This window comes from Puma concolor, chromosome A1 (assembly GCF_028749965.1).
Source record: "Puma concolor isolate L17-30 chromosome A1, mPumCon1.1.hap2, whole genome shotgun sequence".
Taxonomy (NCBI): Eukaryota; Metazoa; Chordata; class Mammalia; order Carnivora; family Felidae; genus Puma; species Puma concolor.
This window is the reverse complement of record NC_141667.1, coordinates 35,686,010-35,703,726: the sequence shown is the minus strand read 5'-3', so window position 1 is coordinate 35,703,726 and position 17,717 is coordinate 35,686,010. Positions and strand designations below refer to the sequence as shown.

Sequence of the window (17,717 nt, the reverse complement as noted above, 5' to 3'; positions counted from 1 at the left end):
AAAACTCAAGAGCAGCCTGCACTTAGAAACAAGTAGTCCATATCCTAGCAGCAAAGCACAGGATCCTTCTCATGGCACCACACCAAAACAACAGATTCTGTATTTCTAAAAGGTGAAGAAGTCTTCTGGAAAAATCGACTGCCAAACACATGCATGAAGTTAAGCAAATGTCAAATTGGTACATTAAACTGTACTGCCTTGCTTGTTTAGCATCTCGAAGAGCTCACAATTTACAAGTAGTTCTCAACTTACCAAGATGTTGTTTTCTTAAAGTTAGTTGGCAAATCAGTTGTATGACAGCATAGTATTGTGGCTCAGAGTAGAGCCAGACTTCCCAGTTCAAATCCTGACCCCACCACCTATTTAATTCACTGGACTCTGAGCCTCTACATCTGTAAAATGGGATACCTACTCAAAGGATTGTTCTTTTGTGATTAATGAGTTATCACATTGAAAGTTTTTACAGTCATGCCTGGCACATAGTGAATATTCAAAATGGTAACTATTATTATAATTAGCATGCTGATAGAAATAGGAACACAGTAAGTATTTCCTAGAACAAGAGGATCATAGGTTATAGAAAAGGCCAGGAGAGAAACAGATCACCAGGGATTTGGTAAATGTATAGACATACCTCTCTAAATGCATAAGAGAAGACTTCTCTAGGGGCACCTGGGTGGCTCAGTAGGTTAGGTGTCCGACTTCAGCTCAGGTCATGATCTCATGGTTCATGGGTTCAGCCCCTCATTGGGCTCTGTGCTGACAGCTCAGAGCCTGGAGCCTGCTTCAGATTCTGTGTCTTCGTCTCTCTCTGCACCGCCCCCCCCCCATTCATGCTCTATCTCTGTCTCTCAAAAATGAATGAATGTTAAAAAAAAATTTTTTAAGAGAAGACTTCTCTCTAGGTGGTTAGCAGAGCACATTTAAATTCCAAACAGCACACAAAGAAAATAAAAATTAATTAATTAAAATGCTGAATTACATTTTAAAATTCAGTCACCAGAAGACAGTGGGAAATGCTGTATATCCTTTCTTCTTGGAGCTTTACAGAGAGTGTCATCAGTCCCTGTGATTAAAAAGAGAAAAATACCATTGAATTTTGTTTAATCCAGCATTGCCTAAACTTTTGTAACCATAGAAACCATTCTTCTCTTACCTGCCATTATCACCACATTTTTGAGAGATGCTTCTCCAGGTCAATTATTTTCCCAGATATTCTAAATTGGAGAATAAACAGCAATTATCCCTAAGGAAATAAAAGTGGAAGGTTTTGATTTCACAACGCTATGAGGATTACAAAAACACTCTTTATAAATTAAATACTGGCTAAATCATGATTGCCATTCTTGCTCAACCTGTTCAAAGTGAGAATAGTAATATTAAAATAAAATGTAAAGCTCCAACACTTCTTTTTTTCTTCTGATGTTAGTAAACCTACTATAAATGACTGTTTAATTATTACATACTTTAATGAAGATAAATGCGAGAACTACAAAGTGTTTGAAGCATTGTAGTTCTGACTTATTATGGCGATCATTTTGCAGTGTTCACAAATATTAAATCACGATATTGCACACCTGAAAATAATATAATATTATACGTCACTTATACCTCAATTAAAATAAAGCATTACAGTTCTTCCTCAATAATCCAAAATTGTTTAATTATAAAGGGAAGCTTTTAACTATTACTGCATGGAAAAAGAGAAATACTATTTATGGCAGCCCCATAATGTTTTTACAATACATGCTAGTACTCATGTTAACTCTTACTAGTTTTCTTATTTCTGGGAATGTTTCTATCCAGGGGTAAGAATTTAAATAGATAAGGCATTGTAAGGGAGTCCACAATGTTCTAGTAAGTCTTAGCTTCAGCATAGCACCCTTAATTTTTAATTCCCCTTTTTAAATTTTGTTTCGTGTTATTTTTTTATGAATACAATTTATTGTCAAATTGGCTTACATACAACACCCAGTGCTCATCCTAACAAGTGCCCTCCTCAATGCCCATCACCCATTTTCCCTCTCCCCCACACCCCATCCACCCTTAGCTTGTTCTCTGTATTTAAGAGTCTCTTGTGGTTTGCCTCCCTCCTTCTCTGTTTGTATCTATTTTTGCCCCCTTCCCTTCCCCCATGGCCTTCTGTTCAGTTTCTCAGGATCCACATATGAGTGAAAACATATGATACCTGTCCTTCTCTGACTGACTTATTTCACTCAGCATAATACCTTTCAGTTCCACCCACTCTGCTGCAAATGGCATGATTTCATTCTTTCTCATTGCCAAGTAGTATTCCACTGAATATATAAACCACGTCTTCTGTATCCACTCATCAGTCGATGGACTTAGGCTCTTTTCACAATCTGGCTACTGTTGAAAGTGCTGCTGTAAACATTGGGGACACAAGTGCCCCTATGCATCAGCACTCCTGTATCCCTTGGGTAAATTCCTAGTAGTGCTATTGCTGGGTCATAGGGTAGCTCTATTTTCAATTTTTTGAGGAACCTCCACACTGGTTTCCAGAGCGACTGCACCAGTTTGCATTCCCACCAACAGTTCAAGAGGGTTCCCATTTCTCCACATCCTCAGCAGCATCTGTAGTCTCCTGATTTGTTCAGTTTAGCCACTCTGACCGGCGTGAGGTGGTATCTCAGTGTGGTTTTGATTTGTATTTCCCTGATGATGAGTGACGTTGAGCATCTTTTTATGTGTCTGTTGGTGATCTGGATGTCTTCTTTGGAAAAGTGTCTCTTCGTGTCTTCTGCCCATTTCTTCACTGGATTATTTTTTTTTTCGGGTGTGGAGTTTGGTAAGTTCTTTATAGATTTTGGACACTAGCCCTTTATCCAATATGTCATTTGCAAATATCTTTTCCCGTTCCATCAGTTGCCTTTTAGCTTTGTTGATTGTTTCCTTTGCAGTGCAGAAACTTTTTATCTTGATGAAGTCCCAATAGTTCATTTTTGCTTTTAATTCCCTTGCCTTTGGAGATGTGTCGAGTAAGAAATTGCTGAGGTCAAAGAGGTTGTTGCCTGCTTTCTCCTTTAGGGTTTTGATGGTTTCCTGTCTCACAGTTAGGTCTTTCATCGATTTTGAGTTTATTTTTGTGTATGGTGTAAGAAGGTGGTCTAGTTTCATTCTTCTGCATGTTGCTGTCCAGTTCTCCCAGCACCATTTGCTAAAGAGACTCTTTTTTCCATTGGATGCTCTTTCCTGCGTTGTCAAAGATTAGTTGGCCATACATTTGTGGGTCTAATTCTGGGTTCTCTATTGTATTCCATTGGTCTATGTGTCTGTTTTTGTGCCAATACCATACTCTTTTGATGATTACAGCTTTGTAATAGAGGCTAAAATCTGGGATTGTGAAGCCTTCCACTTTGGTTTTCTTCTTCAATATTAATTTGCCTATTTGGGGTCTTTTGTGGTTCCATACAAATTTTAGGATTATTTGTTCTAGCTTTGAGAAGAATGCCGGTACAATTTTGATTGGGATTGCATTAAATGTGTAGATTGTTTTGGGTAGTATTGACATTTTAATAATTTCCCTTCTTGAAACATCTCAGAGTTTTTAGAATGCCACGTGCCTTCTTTCTTGCCTAAAATAGTATTAATACATCCAGTCCAGGCACAAAAGGGTCTAAAGTAAGAAAGGAAAAGAGAATTCAATTGTTCAGAATCTCAGTTCATCCAGTCATTCATTTGTTTCTTTAACAAATATGTATTAAATACACTCCATGTGTCAGAGTATATTCTAAGTATCGAGAATACCACAGTGGGCAAAAATAATCATGATCTCTATCTCCTTAGAGCTTATAGTCCCAGGTGATGTAAATATAACATAATTACATATTTAAAAGGTTGATTGAAATTGCTCTGAAGAAGAGGCAGTTGGTTCTATGAGCACCTGTAATCGGAGAATAGATTTAATCAGGGGGTTCAGGGACACTTCCCTAAGAAACTGTTAATGGAGTCCAGAGCTGAAGGAAGAGAAGTAGTTAACTGGCTGACAGAATAAGGGGGAAGACTTGCAGGCAGATGTACATGTGTGGGCAGGGCCCCCTGGCAAGCTAGAGTCAGTTCCTCCCTGCCTCTTCCAAGGAGAGCAAACGAACAAACTAATCTTGGCTCCATGGTGATTGACAGAGGATAATATTATGTGTCCAGGCATAGTTCGTCCTTGGAGAAGGGAATTCGTAGCTTAGAAGAAAAAAATCATTCTTTAAATAATGCTGAAGTCTCAAGTACCAGGACAGACTGAGAAGGAAGATATTCTGGGGTATATGGGGTTTCTAAGTGTCTCCCAACGCATGCTACCTAGAAGAACGACCACCCATGCTCTGATGAGAAAAGGAGAAGTGGAGACCATGAAAAGTAATAAGGAATTTAAGGAAGGAGTAAAAGGAGGCATAATCAGAACTAAGTCAATGCAGTTTTTTATAAAAAAAGAAAAAAGAAGAAGGAATAAGTTTATTATTAATGCTTTGTCATGGCTATTTCAATCTTCCATTGTTGTATAACCAACCACCCCTAAACAACAATCTGTTATTCCACAGAATTCCGTTTATTAGGAATTCCGGCAAGGTTCAGCTGGTGATTCTCCTGTTCCATGGATATTGCTCATGCAGTTGCCTTCAGTTGATAAGTCCAAGACAGCCCCTAATCCTCCAAGCCTCTCTCCAGATTGCTTCTCATGACTCAGCCCAAGGTTCCTTATAGTATGGCAACAAGCTCTAAAGAAGGAACTTTCCAAAAGGCCAAGCCCCAGTGCACAAGCTCTTATCAAGCCTCTGTCTGCACTTCACTTGCTAATGCCTGTTAGCCTAAGAAAATCGCATGGTCAAGCCCAGAGTCAATAAGGATTGATTCACATGTGCAAGAACAAGAGCTCTTGGAATTTCTAAAAATGGTGTCAATATTTCTCTGTATGTGTACCTATACTATAACCAAATCATCATTTAAATTTTTAGCCTTCTTCTTTTATCCTACCTGTAAACATTCTGTCCACACACCCCCACTGTATGCCAAAAAGAGGATAGGTTTTACAACGGTTTTAATCCCCCCTAGCACTAAGTTGTGCTCTTTGGAAAGAGCATTAATTTATATGAAAAAATCATTAACTGAATTCATCATTCAATCCATTTGTAAAGGTGGTGAAATGTGAGTCATCTAATTTTAATATTTATTAGGAGAAATGGTTGAAATTATATATTTATTTTTTGATGTTTATTTTTGAAGGAGAGAGAAACAGAGTGTGAGGGGGGAGGGGCAGAGAGAGAGGGAGACACAGAATCTGAAGCAGGCCCCAGGCTCTGAGCTGTCAGCACAGAGCCCGACGTGGGGCTCGAACCTGTAAACCACGAGATCATGACCTGAGCCGAAGTCTGAGGCTTAACCGACTGAGCCACCCAGGTGCCCCATAATCACTGAAATTATTAAATGAGACCTTTGATCACCTGTAATTTCAATTACATATGCCATTCAAATTCCTTAACACAATTAATAATCACAAATTAGCTATATGAGCATCATGACATGTGGTGAGGGGACTGTACCAGTGAAGTTTCAATCAGGGAAGCAGAACCACAGTAGGAAAGAAGAGACTTACTACGAATGCAACTTTACACAATTGTGGATGCCATTGGCTCTGTTTCTCGCCACGGGCCTGAAGTGACTCTCAGTGAGCAGAGTTGACAGCCAACGTGAAGTGGGGGAGAGTGAGGACAAACTTGAACCCTTGTCTGTCTCACACCTAACACGAGTGACCTGCAGAAGCCAGTGCGCTCGGCCAAGACCACATACATGGGCTTTGCCCAGAAAGATAAGAAGCTGAAGAAAGGGATCCAAAAGGAGTGAGAGAAGCTGGGGTCCCAGCTAGTGTGCAAGGTCATCAAGCGGACCTGGGGCAGCAGTCACGCAATGCCGAAGTAGTACCCAGCCAAACAAGCCTTTGTAGTGATACGGCCGTTGCCTGGCCTCATCTTCCAAATTTCACAAAATTTCTCTTGGGACTAACCTAGAATCAGACAAGGAAGGAAATTCTAGGCACTACACTTCCAGATTAGCTAAATTGACACAAAACCACATTAATTATGGCCGCCACCCATCAGAAACAGGCTTGCTTCTTGCCTGATAGACTCATCTTCTGAGATCCACCCAGAAGGCAAAGAAAGCCCAAGACCGTGGGAAAAGCTCCTAGTATTAGTACTACTGAATTACCACTGCCCAGTTGCAACTGACTCAATAATTTCTTGGTAACTTGAGCCTTCTCTAATGCAAAGAATAGAGTTCCTCCTTCACTGGTGCTCTGACAAAGATGGAGTAAGGAACAGATTGTGAAAAATACAAGCAATGTGGTGTTTTTTTTTGTTTGTTTGTTTTTTGGGTTTTTTTTGAGAGCAGCATGGGGAAAGAGACATTAGTCAGTACCAAAATTGGCAAATGACTATTGGCAGTAAAAAAATAAAAAAAAATAATAATAATAATTCCCCTCAAAATGACCGGGAAAATGACAGTTCTCTAGCACAAGAGTTTTATTTAAAACATTAATAACTATGAATTAAAATCTGTATTGTGTTAAATATTTGAAGAGAATTACTTCCTTTGAAATGTCTTGATTCAGTGAATTTTCACATGCTATCTCCTCCATTTAAAATACTTGTTCTGGGGCTCCTGGGTGGCTCAGTCGGTTAAGCATCTAACTCTTGGTTTTGGCTCAGGTCATGATCTCAAAGTTTTGTGAGTTCGAGCCCCACATCCGGCTCTGGGCTGGCAACACGGAGCCTGCTTAGTTAGGATTCTCTATCTCTGTCTCTCTCCACCCCACCCCCAACTTTCACTGTCTCTGTCTCTCTCGAAATAAATAAACTTTAAAATGCTGTTCCTTCTTTATGTACCTAACCATCTCTTATTTATCTTCTAGAACACTTCTCTGCAAAAGCTACCCAGAATTCCCTACTCAAACCCAAGCAACAATCATTCTCTTTGATGAACTGCCTCCATAACTTGCAAATCATTTAATTTTTGCAATTCCACCAAATTATAATTTTATCATTCTTCTATGTATCCCATACTTCACTGCAAGGGACCATGCTACATGCTTCTGCTAATTGGCACAGCACATGGCACACAATAAATAATAGGCTTGTCATCGCCACTTGATCATATATTTTATAGATAGGAAACCCAACCAAATCAATGGTGGAAGAAACAGAAATAAAAACATTTCAAGCATAAGCAATTTCTAATATCACCTTGTAACTTAGAAAATGTCATTAGTGCTACCATTAACTGTTTTTTTTAACGTTTATTCATTTTTGAGAGAGAGAGAGTGGGGGACGGGCAGAGAGAGAGGGAGACACAGAATCTGAAGCAGCCTCCAGGCTCTGAATTATCAGCACAGAGCTTGATGTGGGGCTAGAACCCACGGACTGTGAGATTGTGACCTGAGCTGAAGTCAGATGCTTAACCGACTGAGCCACACAGGTGCCCCATACCATTAACTCTTTCTGTGGTTTCTTCCAGTTTGAATTCCAACTCCTTACTCCACATCCCTTCTAAAAATCTCATGCCGATGATCTCTGATTCTTCCTTCCTTTGACATCCGCTCCCTCCACTTGGAATCTAAAAGAACTAGCAAAATTTGGGTTTCACCCATCTTGTAAATGCTCCCTTGGTCTCTCTTCTCAGAGGCTTTTCCACCTCATCTCCCCCAGGCTGAGCAGTGGCCAATTCACTTCCTCTCACCCTCTATTCCACCTGGATAAACGCTCTAATCCCCCAGATTCTTGTACAATGGGAACACCTATTATGCAAAGGTCTGCCCAATTGCCCATGTTGTCCCTTGCAGTCTAATTTCATTCTCAAGTGGTGGCATGAAAATATTAAATAATGGCACTTTTGAATGTATTTGTTATCTTCTTTGTTCCATTTTGCTCAATTTCCTTTATTTCCATGGGGGGCAAGAAAATATTCCAGAGGAGCAGAAAGCTTATGCATAAAATAGGAAAGACATTTATTGAAATGACCATGCACTTGTAATTTAAGAAAAAAAACACAGTTAATTGGCAGAAGATACAGTTCTTGTTCCATCTGCCACAGTGTAATTAGGGGAACATTGTGATGTTTTGTGCTCCAATTTCCCCAGTGAAAATTACAATTAATAACATACACAGAAATCGTTATTTTTTAAAAAATATATTTCATCAGTACAAAAGAATTAGATGGGTTATAAATGCTAACCTGTGTTCTTCAAAAAGATGGTAATTATCACAGAGCTATTTTTGACCTATCTTTGTTTCAGATGTGCTCCAACTGTGAATGAGTGGTTCAACTTTTAGCTATAGATTTAGTACCAAAGTACTGCTCATAAAATAATAGAGATTAGATGATAGAGCACTTTAAATTCCCCATGGGGCAGAGGAACATATGAAAAACCTTCCTCCAAACAACTCAATGTCTAAATTTTTAAAAATAAGGTCTCTGAAGCTCACATTCAGTTAGTCTCGTGAGAATAATTAAATGGCTCCTCAGAATTTCTTTGCTTGAAGTATTTGAATCAATTCATTTTAAATTACTTAAATAGAGCACCTACTACTTTCTTTGTGAAAATAAAATTAATATTCTTTCCTCATTCAAAGGCTACAAGTTGCACCCCAAATATAAATCATAGTAGGAGAAAGTTGCCAAAATATGTTGAGATGATCATATCATCCACGCTTGTGTATTTCTTCCCTCCCATTCCATATTGCTTTAAACATTCTTATAACCTCTTTTATTTCATTTAGACCAAAGAGGAAATTACTGAATGTCAATGTGTAAAGATATTAGTAACCACGACTGGGTAGGAGGAATAACACTTCAGAGGATGCCAGACTGGATGGATGAAGACCAAGGACCCAACCCACTCCATTCAAACATCATTGTAACTTACCTTGCTCTCCACCCCACTTTGCCTCTGAATGAAGATGTGCCCCCAGGAGTAGAAGGAGACAGAAACACCCTGAATTAAGGTCAAGTTTCCATCATCAAGGAAAATGGGAGTTTAATAAAGGAATTCAGGGGGCACATGGGTGGCTCAGTTGGTTAAGCATGCTACTTTGGCTCAGGTCATGATCTCACGATTAGTGAGTTCAAGCCCCATGTCAGACTCTGTGCTGAAAGCTCAGAGCCTGGAGCCTTCCTCTGACTCTGTGTCTCCCTCTCTCTCTGCCCCTCCCCTGCTTGTGCTCTTCCTGTCTCTCTGTCTCTCTCCCTCTCTTAAAAAAAATAAACAGGATGGGCCAAGATGGTGGAACAGCATGGAAATTGTTTTTTGCGTCTCTCCTCCCTGAAATGAAGCCAGATCAACACTAAACCATCTTGCACACCTAGAAAACTGATTTGAGGATCAACACAACAATCTATACAACCTGAAACACAGAACTCAGGAGGTACATGGTGTGGAGAGATGAACTGAGGGAGAGAGAAGCCATGGGGGGGGGGGCAAGAGCTGTTTTTGCTTGTAGAGAGAGGATGGAGACAGTGGGGGGGCGGGTAGAGCACAGATAGCATACCCCCACTCGAAAGCATCTGGAGAGAAAAGAAAGAATACACGAGAGACCGAACAAAAAAGGGAGAAAGGAGAAAGGAGAGGGTTTAAATTCCATTAAGACTCCATAAACAGGGAAGCATAGAGTCTGAAATGCCACAGCTCAATACCTGGTGGTGCTCTGGTGGGAAGGGCAAATCCTTAGGAACAGAGAGCAAGGTCTGAGGGGTCCTCGGGTCACACACTAGAGGCAGTTCCCCTGCTGGGAGGACATCTGGTAGAGGCTGTGCAGCCACCCCACAGGCAAAGGTCCCAGCAGACCCTGGCAAACAACCACACTCACTGGTACTGGAACAAGGACGTTAAGTGGGAAGCCTGGTGACAGATGGGTGTTGTGATTTTTCCATGATCCCTGGATGCTGCTGCTACATGATCACGTGAAATTTTTCTGGGGTGGGCTGGCACCCACCCACAGTCTCAGGGAATCGGCAGCAGTGCAGTCTCCCGAACATCCCTGGGGGTAGCTGGCACCAGGCAATTGCTTGGTGAGACCCTCACCCAGAGGGTCAGAACAGGCCAAAGCCCCAGTCTCTCAGAAGTGAAGGGTTGGGAAACACAGCCGCATCTGAGATAAAACTCAGGAGGGAGGTGTCGCCTGGCAGCCTGACGGCCTGTTTACAGTGTAAAAGCAAGGAGTGGACATAAGCCAGAGACAAAGGTGGGGTGCTTGATGGTCTGTCTGGGAAAGCATAGAGTTCTGGTACTAGGGATTGGGTAGCTGGCTGACGCTATTTTCACCCCTCCCGTGCATGTGCATACATACCTATAAGCGCCACAACAATCCACCCCCAGCAAGCTAAGCAGCGCCATCTAGTGGAGAATAGAGCCATTACACTAAGCCCCATCCAATTGGGCCAACTGTGCACTTTAGGAACACCACAAGTCATTCCATCTGCTTAGTTTACTGACTATAACATGCTTCGTAGTTTGACTTCTAGGAGAAACTGATGTAATTTCAATCATATTTCAGTCTGTTCACAGGTCCATCTATTCAATTTTTTTCTTTTTTTATTCTTGAATACAGAAAGAGAAAAAAATTATATTTATTTTCCATTTTTATTAAAAGTATTTTTAATTTTTCCCACTATATTTTTTATTTTGTAAATTTTTAAAATTCATTTCACTTCCATCATTTCATTTTATTCTATTCTATTATATTCATGTTTTCAAATTTTCAAACGTTTCCCTTTTTTCTCTTTTCTTATCTTTCCCTTTTTTCTCTAATCTATCAAGCTCCTTTCAACATCCAGACCAAAACACACCTAGGATCTAGCATCCTTTATTTTATTTTTTTGTGTTGTTTTTAATTTTTTAATTTTTCTTTTTTTTATTTTACTAATTCCTTTTCTTCCTTCAAAATGATGAAATGAAGGAATTCACCCCAAAAGAAAGAACAGGAAGAAATTACAGCCAGGGAATTAATCACCACAGATACAGCAAGACGCCTAAACCAAAATTTAGAATCACGATAATAAGAATACTGGCATTGAAAATAGGTTAGAAATCCTTTCTGCAGAGATAAAAGAAGTCAAAGCTAGTCAGGATGAAATAAAAAATGCTATATAACTGAGCTGCAATCTTTTTTCTCAACTTTTTTTTTTTTTTATTTTTTTTTATTTTTGGGACAGAGAGAGACAGAGCATGAACGGGGGAGGGGCAGAGAGAGAGGGAGACACAGAATCGGAAACAGGCTCCAGGCTCTGAGCCATCAGCCCAGAGCCTGACGCGGGGCTCGAACTCACGGACCGTGAGATCGTGACCTGGCTGAAGTCGGACGCTTAACCGACTGCGCCACCCAGGCGCCCCTGAGCTGCAATCTTAAATGGATGTCCTAGCAGCAAGGATGGAAGAGGCAGAGCAGCAAATCAGAGATAAAGAGGACAAACTTATGGAGAACAATGAAGCAGAAAAAAAGAGGGAGACTAAGGCAAAAGAGCATGATTTAAGAATTAGAGAACTCAGTGACTCATTGAAAAGGAATAACATCAGAATCATAGAGGCCCCAGAAAATGAAGAGAGAAAAACGGGTATAAGTTTTATGTGAGCAAATCATAGCGGGAAACTTTCCTACCTGGGGAAAGACACAGACATCAAAATCCAGGAAGCACAGAGGACTCTAATTAGATTCAACAAAAACTGACCATCAACAAGGCATATCATAGTCAAATTCTAAATTACTCAGACAAGGAAAGAATTATGAAAGCAACAAGGGAAAAAAGTCCTTAACTGACAAGGAAAGACAGCTCAGATTCACAGCAGACCTATCCACAGAAACTTGGCTGGCCAGAAAGAAGTGGCAGGATATATTCAATGTGCTGAATCAGAAAAATATGTAGCCAAAAATTCTTTACCACGCAAGGCTGTCATTCAAAATAGAAGGAGAGATAAAAAGTTTCCCAGACAAACAAAAATTAAAGGAGTTCTTGACCACTAAACCAGCCCAGCAAGAAATTTTAAGGAGAACTCTCTGAGGGGAGAAAAGACAACAAAAGTAAAATAAAATAAAATAAAACGTATTTTAAAAGACCAAAAGCAACAAAGACTAGAAAGGACCAGAGAACACCAACCAGAAACTCCAAATCTACAGACAACATAATGGCAATAAATTCACATCATTCAGTACCCACTCTAAATGTCAATGGACTAAGTGCTCCAATCAAAAGATATAGAGTAACAGAATGGAAAAGAAAACAAGATCCATCTATATGCTGTTTACAAGAGACCCACTTTAGACCTAAAGACACCTTCAGATTGAAAGGAAGGGGATGGAGAACAATCTGCCATGCTAATGGTGGCCAAAAGAAAGCTAGAGTAGCCATACTAATATCAGACAATCTAGACTTTAATGTAAAGACTATAACAAGAGATGAAGAAGGGCATTATATCATAATTAAGGGGTCTATCCACCAAGAAGATCTAACAATTATACACATTTATGCTCCAAACGTGGTAACACCCAAATATATAAATCATTAATCACAAACATAAAGAAACTCATTGACAATAAAACCATAATAGTAGGGAACTTCAAAACCACACTTACAACAATGGACAGATCATCTAAACAGAAAATCAAAAAGGAAGGAATGGCTTTGAATGACACACTGTACCAGACGGACTTAACAGATATATTCAGAACATTTCATCCTAACGCAGTAGAATACACATTCTTCTCAAGTGCACTAGAACATTCTCCAGAATAGATCACATACGGGGACACAAATCAGCCCTCAACAAGTACAAAAACATCGAGATCATACTGTGCATATTTTCAGATCACAATGCTATGAAATTCTAAATCAACCACAAGAAAAAATGTGGAAAGATAATAAATACTTGGAGACTAAAGACCATCCTACTAAAGATGGATGGGCTAACCAAAAAGTTAAAGAGGACATTAAAAAGTACCTGGAAGTCAATGAAAATGATAATACCACAGCCCCAAACCTCTGGCACATAGCAAAGGCAGTCATAAGAGGGAAGTATCTAGCAATCTAGGCCTTCCTAAAGAAGGAAGAAAGGTCTCAGATACACAACCTAACCTTAGACCTTAAGGAGCTTGAAAAAGAACAGCAAATAAAACCCAAAGCCAGCAGAAGACAGGAAATAATAAACATTAGAGCAGAAATCAATGTTATCAAAACAACAACAACAACAACAACAAAAAACAAAACAGATCAATGAAACCAGAAGCTGGTTCTTTGAAAGAATTAACAAAATTGATAAACCACTAGCCAGTTTGATCAAAAAGAAAAAGGAAAGGACCCAAATAAATAAAATCAATAATGAAAGAGGACAGATCACAACCAACACAGCAGAAGTAAGAACAATAACAAGAGAATATTATAAGCAATTATACGCCAATAAAATGGGCAATCTGAAAGAAATGGACAAATTCCTGAAACAGGAAGAAATAGGAAATTTCAACAGACCCATAACCAGTAAGGAAATCGAATTAGTAATCAACAATCTCCCAAAAAACAAGAGTCCAGGGTCAGATGGCTTTCCAGGGGAATTCTACCAAACATTTAAGGAAGAGTTAACATCTATTCTCTTGAAGCTGTTCCAAAAAATAGAAATGGAAGAAAAACTTCCAAACCCTTTCTATGAAGCCAGCATTACCTTGATTGCAAAACCAAAGACCCCACTAAAAAAGGAGAACTATGGGACAATTTCCCTGATGAACATGGATGCAAAAATCCTTAACATATTAGCCAACCAGATCTAACAATACATTAAAAAAATTATTCACTGCGACCATGTGGGATTTATACCTGGGATGCAAGGCTGGTTCAATATCCACAAAACAATCAATCTGATACATCACATCAATAAAAGAAAGGACAAGAACTACATGATCCTCTCAATAGATGCAGACAAAACATCTGACAAAATACAGCCACCTTTCTTGATAGAAACCCTAAAGAAAGTAGGGATAGAAGGATCATTCCTCAAGATCATAAAAGCCATATATGAAAGACCCACCTCTAATATAACCCTCAATGGGGAAAAACTGAGAGCTTTCCCCCTAAGGTCAAGAACAAGACAGGGATGTCCACTCTATGTTCCAATATTCAACATAGTATTGAAAGTCTTAACCTCAGCAATAATACAACACAAAGGAATAAAAGGCATCAAAATCGGCCAAGAGGAGGTGAAACTTTCACTCTTCACAGATGACATGATATTCTATATGGAAAACCCAAAAGATCCCACCAAAAAACTGCTAGAACTGATCCATGAATTCAACAAACTGGCAGGATATAAAATCAATGCACAGAAATTGGTTGCATTCCTATACACCAATAACGAAGTGGCAGAGAAATCAAGGAATCAATCCCATTTACAGTTGCACCATAAAATACCTAGGAATAAATCTAACCAAAGAGGTGAGACATCTATACACTGAAAACTATAGAGAGCTTATGAAAGAAAGTGAAGAAACAAAAAAATGGAAAAAGGTTCCATGTTCCTGGATAGGAAGAACAAATATTGTTAAAATGTCAATACTACCCAAAGCAATCTACATATTCAATGCAACCCCTATCCAATAACACCAGCATTCTTCACAGAGCTAGCACACACAATCCTAAAATTTGTATGGAACCTGAAGAGACCCCCGAATAGCCAAAGCAATCTTGAAAAAGAAAACCAAAGCTGGAGGCATCACAATCCCAGACTTCAAGCTGTATTACAAAGCTATAATCATCATGACAGTATGGTACTGGCACAAGAACGTCTAGACACTCGGATCGATAAAACAGAATAGAGAACCCAGAATTGGACCCACAAATGTATGGCCAACTAATCTTTGACAAAGCAGGAAAGAATATCCAATGGAATAAAGACAGTCTCTTCAGCAAGTGGTACTGGGAAAACTGGACAGCGACATGCATAAAAATGAACCTGGACCACTTTCTTACACCATACACAAAAATAAACTCAAAATGGATGAAAGACCTAAACATAAGACAGTAAGGGGCACCTGAGTGGCTCAGTCGGTTAAGCATCTGACTTTGGCTCAGGTCATGATCTCGCTGGGTTTGTGAGTTTGAGCCCCACGTCAGGCTCTGTGTTAACAGCTCAGAGCCTGGAGCCTCCTTCAGATTCTGTGTCTCCTCCTCTCTCTGCCCCTCCCATGCTCATGCTCTGTCTCTCAATAATAAACGTTAAAAAAATTAAAAATAAATAAATAAACATAAGACAGTAAGCCATCAAAATCCTCAAGGAGACAGCAGGCAAAAACCTCTTTGATCTTGGCCGCAGCAACTCTTACCCAACACATCTCCAGAGGCAAGGGAAATAAAAGCAAAAATGAACTATTGGGACCTCATCAAAATAAAAAGTTTCTGCACAGCAAAGGAAACAATCAGCAAAACTAAAAGGCAACTGACAGAATGGAAGAAGATATTTGCAAATGACATATCAGATAAAGGGGTAGTATCCAAAGTCTATAAAGAACTTATCAAACTCCACACCCAAAAAACAAATAATCCAGTGAAGAAATGGGCAAAAGACATGAATAGACACTTTTCCAAGGAAGACAGCCAGATGGCCAACTGACTGCTTAACCGCACTCAGCATCAGAGGAATACAAATCAAAACCATGATGAGATACCACCTCACACGTGTCAGAATGGCTTACATTAACAACTCCGGCAACAACAGATGTTGGTGAGAATGTGGAGAAAGAGGATCTCTTTTGCACTGCTGGTGAGAATGCAAACTGGTACAGCCACTCTGGAAAACAGTACGGAGGGTCCTCAAAAAATTAAAAATAGAACTACCCTACAACCCAGCAATTGCACTACTAGGTATCTGTCCAAGGGATACAGGTGTGCTGTTTCGAAGGGGCACATGCACCCCAATGTTTATAGCAGGACTATCAACAATAGCCAAAGTACAGAAAAAGCCCAAATGTCCATTGATGGATGAATGGATAAAGAAGACGTAGTATATATACTCAATGGAGTATTACTTGGCAATCAAAAAGAATGAAATCTTGCCATTTGCAACTATGTGGATGGACCTGGAAGGTATTAGGCTAAGCAAAATTAGTCAGAAAGACAAAGATCATATGACTTCACTTACATGAGGAATTTAAGATACAAAACAGATGAACATAAGGGAAGGGAAGCAAAAAATAATATAAAAACAGGGAGGGGGGCAAAACATGAGACTCTTAAATATAGAGAACAAACAGAGGGTTGCTGGAGGGGTTGTGGGGCGATGGGCTAAATGGGTAAGGGGCATTAAGGAATTTACTCCTGAATTCATTGTTGCATTACATGCTAACTAACTTGGATGTAAATTTTAAAATAAACTAATAAAAAGGAAAACAAAACAAAACAAAAACCCTACAACCAACAACTCGTGCTGAGAGCACTTTTTAGTAATTATGCTGAAGTTAAAAACAATAAAATAAAATAAGAAATAAAAATAAAATGGAAGTCAGTTCAGTTATAGAAAATAAAGTCATATTTTGGGATGTCTGAGTTTGTGGCCTGGGAGATGAAAATTCATAGCAAAAAGCTTTGGCCAGACTGGTTGTCAGGTGGGCAGTTGTTGGAGGTCCAAGTAGGCATGGATGTGCAGTAGGTATGATTCTGGAAAGCATAACATAGAAAGCATTTTGGAAAATCTGCTCCAAAGTCTCTTTTATTCTTCTCCTAAGACGCGACCCCAGGACTTAAACTTTTGTGTATGCGGCAAATGGCAGCAGCTGCTGGGAGAGAGAAAGGGTAGGACAAATCACTACTGGATAACCAGCAACTTTTGTCATGTAAAAACAGCTGTCGCTTGTTTCTTCTACAAGGTTCACATTTCTTCATATCATTTTGTCAGTGGTTGGTATCTTCTTGCTGAAATCTCAATTGGGTTTTTTAAAAATATACTTAAACAGTTTAGAAAGATATGGTTCCTCCCTTTCTTGAGTGCCATCTTTCCTTTAACTATTTTTAAGAAACATCAACAGAGTGGTTAAGTGGACCCAGTTAAGTGGAACCTCGCCAGATCTAGGTTGCCATTTTCTATTGTAGAAGGCACTGAAAACCCACAGGATGTGGACAGGATGTTGCCTAGCACAAAATGAGTACTCGTTAACTAGTAGCTACTGTTCCTATTACCAGCTGAGATACTAAATTGAATAAGGGGACAGTCTGTCTATCTGGAATTAAAAAAAAAAAAAGTTAAGATAAGCTTCCAGATAATGAGTCCTAAACATAAATCCATGTGGGACACACACAAAAATGCACTCCCCTCCCTCCATCCAAGCTGCATACTAATATACTTATTAATAAAATGCCTTTATATTTAATTTAGCAAAAGGTGAAACATTCCAGGAATGTATGCATGACCAAAAGTGAATGAATGTTTTCATTAGAGAAAACAGTAACCCTTTTCCTGGTAATGCCATCATCCAACTACTTGTCCTGTGTTCATCATTAAAATCCAACCATTGGTGCTTACACAGACCGTATTCTGGGTGAGATGCATTACAGCAAGGACCAAATCCAGTACAAGTACTCTAAAGTTCTTACATATAGAGTTAAGATTTTCATAAGATTTCCTATTATAGTCTTCGAATGCTCTATTGGTCTCATTTACAACCATGATTCTAATCTTTATGGGA

General features: G+C 39.3%; 1 long non-coding RNA gene across 1 annotated transcript; it reads right to left on the bottom strand.

Moving 5' to 3' along the window:
* Positions 1–886: 886 nt before the first annotated feature.
* LOC147584103 (uncharacterized) lies at positions 887–3,739 on the bottom strand. Its single transcript, XR_015255156.1, has 3 exons — positions 2,229–3,739; positions 1,157–1,217; positions 887–1,066 (listed from the first exon to the last, which is right to left on the bottom strand). It is a non-coding gene; the product is annotated as an uncharacterized LOC147584103 (long non-coding RNA).
* Between the last annotated feature and the right edge of the window lie 13,978 nt (positions 3,740–17,717).